Source organism: Myotis yumanensis, unplaced genomic scaffold (assembly GCF_028538775.1).
Source record: "Myotis yumanensis isolate MYYU_CA2020_CCGP unplaced genomic scaffold, mMyoYum1.0.hap1 SCAF_5, whole genome shotgun sequence".
NCBI lineage: Eukaryota > Metazoa > Chordata > Mammalia > Chiroptera > Vespertilionidae > Myotis > Myotis yumanensis.
This window is the reverse complement of record NW_027223756.1, coordinates 105,003,749-105,008,909: the sequence shown is the minus strand read 5'-3', so window position 1 is coordinate 105,008,909 and position 5,161 is coordinate 105,003,749. Positions and strand designations below refer to the sequence as shown.

General features: G+C 52.7%; 1 non-coding gene across 1 annotated transcript; it reads left to right on the top strand.

The window, feature by feature from the left end:
- Positions 1–1,248: 1,248 nt before the first annotated feature.
- Positions 1,249–1,355, top strand: LOC139011987 (U6 spliceosomal RNA). The gene has a single exon (XR_011471776.1). It is a non-coding gene; the product is annotated as a U6 spliceosomal RNA (small nuclear RNA).
- The last annotated feature ends 3,806 nt before the right edge of the window (positions 1,356–5,161 follow it).

Here is a 5,161-nt window from a genome sequence, read left to right as displayed (position 1 = left end):
CCTGGTTCCTAGGTTGACGCTCAACCACTGAGCCGCGCCAGCGAGGCAGGAACCTGACTTCTCTAAGGACAACATCTGGGTTGCGTAAGGAATGGAACTGGAACAGTTAAGTTACTGGCTCCTGACAGAAGCCTCCTGAGGAATGAAGCACGCACCCAGGTCTGAATGTTCCGGGCTGCGGGGAGGGGCGCATGCTGTCAGTAGACAGCTCAGAGGGACAGCTCCTCCGCAGGTGAGACAAGCTGTCTCCCCAGAAATGTTCTCTTTGGGGAGAAAATAGGTTCCGTCTCAACACTCCCCCAGCGACCAATGAAGCGTCTCAAAATAGAAGCTTCTCCCTGTGCTGATAAGACAAGATGTCATTGCTGAAAACTCTGCTTGAAAAGCCTACATTTCCCCCTGTCCCCTCCCTGCCCCTTCCCTTGTCCCCTCCCTGCCCCTCTCCCTGCCCCCTCACTGTCCCCCTCCCTGTCCCCTCCCTGTCCCCCTCCCTGGCCCTTCCCCCCTCCTTGTCCCCCTCCCTGTCCCCTCCCTGTCCCTTCCCCCCTCCTTGTCCCCCTCCCTGTCCCCTCCCTGTCCCTTCCCCCCTCCTTGTCCCCCTCCCTGTCCCCCTCCCTGTCCCTTCCCTTCCCCCATCATTGTCCCCCTCCCTGTCCCCACTCCCTGTCCCCACTCCCTGTCCCCCTCCCTGTCCCTTCCCTTGTCCCCTCCCTGCCCCCCTCCCTGTCCCCCTCCCTGTGCCCTCCCTGTCCCCTCCCTGTCCCCCTCCCTGTCCCCTCCCTGTCCCTTCCCCACTCCCTGTCCCCCTCCCTGTCCCCTCCCTGTCCCCCCCGTCCCTGTCCCCCTCCCTATCCCCCTCCCTGTCCCTCCTCCCTGTCCCTTCCCCACTCCCTGTCCCCCCTCCCTGTCCCCTCCCTGTCCCCCCTCCCTGTCCCTTCCCCACTCCCTGTCCCCCTCCCTGTCCCCCTCCCTGTCCCCCTCCCTGTCCCTTCCCCACTCCCTGTCCCCCTCCCTGTCCCCTCCCTGTCCCCACACGCCAGCTATTCCCGTCCCCACAGCTGTGCAGCGAGAACAAACCGTATGGCTCCAAACTGGGGGAGGAGGTGTTTGTTTTCTCCGAGTTACTGATATTGAGTGAAATACATGCATCTCCAAAAATACATGGAGTTAATATTTCCCTTTTAACATGATGTGGGAGCCACGTTTCATCAGAGGCTTATTCTTAGACTTTATTAAAAACAGAACCTTGTGCTCGCTTCGGCAGCACACATACTAAAATTGGAACGATACAGAGAAGATTAGCATGGCCCCTGTGCAAGGATGACAAGCAAATTCGTGAAGCGTTCCATATTTTATTAAAAAAAAACAACAAAAAACAAAACCTTAAGAAGCCATCTGTCCATGGTGTGCAAAGCTCAGGTGGCCTGCCAATCACCTGTGGGGAGGAGTAAAGTTACACTTGGCACCCGCACCTGAGCTTCGCCCGTGCCCATGGCAGGACCCTTCGCTGTCTGGCCGTCAGCTTTGCCGGAAGGGGAATCAGGAAGTTAGAGGACCTTCTCCTCTGGGCTCCTCGGCTCTAAAAGTGTGGGAGTCTGTGGTGCGCCCCCCCCCCCCCCGCCCCCGTCTTCACCCCCCCACACCTTCGCCTCAATGTGTCAGGAGGCCCACCTGTCAGAGGGCGTCTGTCCCTGGTGCTGCCATCACGCTGAAGGCTGGCTTCCCTTCTTACCTAATCCGTGTCTGCGTCTGTCAAGACTCACATCTGAACAGCCTCCCTGCCCGTCAGTGAACGAGTGGATTAGAGAGCTGTGGTCCGTCTACACCATGGAACACTACGCAGCTGTAAGACAGAACTCTTACCTTCGGCAACAGCATGGAGGGACCTGGAGGGCGTGATGCTGAGTGAGATAAGCCAGTCGGAGGAAGACAAGCGTCACGTGATCTCACTCACATGTGGAACCTAATGAACAACATACACCGATGAACAAAAATAGACCCAGAGACAGAGAAGCAGGGAATAGACCGTCAAACCTTAGAGGGAAGGCGGGGGAGGGTGGGCGGGTGGGAAGAGGTCAACCAAAGACCTTGTATGCACATATGCATGGCCCATGGACACAGACAAGAGGGGGGTGAAGGCCTGGGTGGGGGCAGAGGCGGGCTGGGAGAGGTCACTGGGAAAAGGGGGACATATGTAATACTTTCAACAATAAAGGTTAAAAAAATAAGATGAGGGCAGGATTGGGAGGATGAGGGGACAATGGGGGGGGGATAAAGACACATTTGTAAAATCTTAATCAATAAAAATTTTTTTTTTTAAAAAAAGACACATTTGTACAGAATTGTTCTCCAAAATTCATGACTAGGTCAGTTCTCTCAATACGCCTTCTCATTGCTTGGACACTCACCAAGTGGGACCAGGAACAAACTGCCACAGGTCCCCGGTGAAGGTGCCCGAGGGAGTCTGCAGGCCTCGCCCCGGCTCTCCCTCAGGCCCTCGCTCAGCAGGCGCAGGAGGGAGTGATGGGCGAGGCGTCATCTCCATTCCCTGCAGTGTGCCCGGGACACAGGCTCAGCCTGAACCACCTCCCGCCTGACATCCAAGGCAGAGGGGGGAGAGCAGCCACCCTCCAGCTCTGATGTCACGCTTCCCCGCAGCTGGTTTCTGCCTGTGTTTCCCCATCGGTGCATGTCGTCAACCTCAACACCTGACTCTGTAGAAACAGTGGTCACAATAGCCTCCTTCATGAGCTCTAGCATTTGCTGCGTTTACATCTATTCCTTTATTTTCCTACAGGAACCCAAGACGAATCACGTATCTCCTGGTACTAACCGTATACACACCACAGGCATGTTATCTCCAGGTGACTCTACCAGATGGTCTTCATTAGCCTGCTTTTTACTTGGTTTTGTGTGAAGTGATCTTGCCCTGACCGGTGTGGCTCAGTGGATAGAGCGTCGGCCTGCGGACTGAAGGGTCCCAGGTTCGATTCCGGTCAAGGGCGTGTACCTTGGTTGCGGGCACATCCCCAGTAGGAGGTGTGCAGGAGGCAGCTGATTGATGTTTCACTCTCATCGATGTTTCTAACTCTCTATCCCTCTCCTTCCCTCTCTGTAAAAAATCAATAAAATATATTAAAAAAAAAAAATAAAGTGACCTTGATATTTTCTCTTCTTTCTGCGTTGAGCTTGTGTTTGGATTTTATCTGATGCCGAGAAAGGGCTGATGCCCGGCTCAACTTGTCTTTGGGTTTTGTTGTTTCGGTGGCATGGTCTGACTAAAGGGGCTTCATGCAGTGGCGATGGTTCACAGACATCATTAAATATTTGCTTCATTATGTGGCAGTTCCGTGGGCAACCTTCTCCCCTAATTTCAAGGTGTAATGCGCACCTGTAGCTGTTACCTTTCTTTACTCTTACATCCCTGCGGTCTTTCCTTTAAACGTTTAAACACCAGGGGCGGTGTCACTGCCCCTGCTTGGGTGATCGTCCTGGAATGGAAGCTCTCGCCGCACTCTTCAATCTCAGAGGCGGACAGTGGAACATGTCATGTCACCGGCGCATAAATCACGTGAAACGCCCGCTTCGAAATAAATAAATATGTCACCTGCTTTATGAGACCACGATTTATGCCCGATTTTAAAGATGTTATGAAATCGATAGCTTTCTTATTTCTCCCGCCACCCGAGGTGATGTATTAATGCCGCTGTCATTGTTTCACGTGTCCTGACACCTCATGGCTAATGCAGAAAAGCCACCTGGATCTTGTTGAACGCGTCGCGGCTGTGTGCAGTCACCCGTTGGAGATCAATACCCTGATAACAGCCGCGTCTCCATTTATTCCTGCCACTTAGGGCCCCAGAAAGACAACGGTTTCCATGAAAACCTACGAAGAAGTCCACCTAGAATTTTAGTAAAAAATAAATAAATAAAATAAAATACAATAAAAATGGGGAGGAGTTTACAGCACGTTCCTTTGTGATCTTGGTTAAGCGACAACATTTCCCCGGACCATTTTCTTCATCTACTTTTGGCTCTCTAAGCTGCCCTTATGTGTTCAGGTTTCTGTCCCTATAAAAACTTACCTGAGCCCACGGGCTGCCTGAGTTTCTATCCTCCTCGGGGGAATCCCGTTCCTTCAGGGTCAGGCAAAGTGGCTCCAGCGCCCAGGGTGTGCACCGGTGGGTCCAGCCCGCACACCGTGCGGAACCCTCTGTCATCCACGCCCAGGTTTCTCTTTCCGGTCAACAGACGGAAGGCATTCCTCCAGAGGCCGGAGGTGCAGGCTGGGGGCCTCGGACTGAATGTTCGTGTCTCAACACGATTCAAATGTTGAAATCACAAGCCCCTTTGTGATGGCATTGGGAGGCAGGGAGATCTGGAGTGTGCTAGATCTAGTATCTCGACCCCTATGGCTTAGGGGGTCAGGTGACTTCTATGTCATGGTGGGCCACGCCAGGCTGGTGGCCCACCGCTAAGCTTTCTCTCTACTGAGGCCCAATCTCAGACCAAGAACAGTTTCTCAGGAGAGTACAGTGGGGCCTTGACTTACGAGTGTCCCGACTGAGTTTTTTGAGATACGAGTCATCTTTCGGCCGATCTTTTGCTTTGAGTTGCGAGCTAAAATTTGGGTTACGAGCCAGCTTCAGATACTCCACCGCTAATTGGTGCAGCAAACGTCACAGTGAACGCCACAACATCAGCCCAGCATCACATGTCTTACTCGTTCACTGTTAATTTGACATACCAGTAATTTGAGTTAAGAGCTCCGTCACAGAACGAATTAAATTCTTAAGTCAAGGCCCCACTGTAGTTACATAGAAAGGATGGCCCAGCCTTGCTCCAAATTCTTGTGAGTTTTTACTGAAGTTCACCTGATGAGGAGGTGCCAGAGGCTCCAAATAGCATCTTGACCTAGTTTTCCATGTCCCTCAATTAGGAGGCCAAAGTAACACACCCCCATGAGGAAGCGGTTGCTGCTAAAACCCACAGAGGTCCCCTTACCAGGCGTTGTACCTCTTTCTTGGTTGTAGTAGGTGTAGTAGGACTAGATGTAGCCATGTAACCTTCCCCTTGAAGGAAATATCTTGACATCCCACTCCTCTGGGCATCTAGAAACTTCACTGAGCTAGAAGGCACTTGAATTCATGTCAGTTCTATT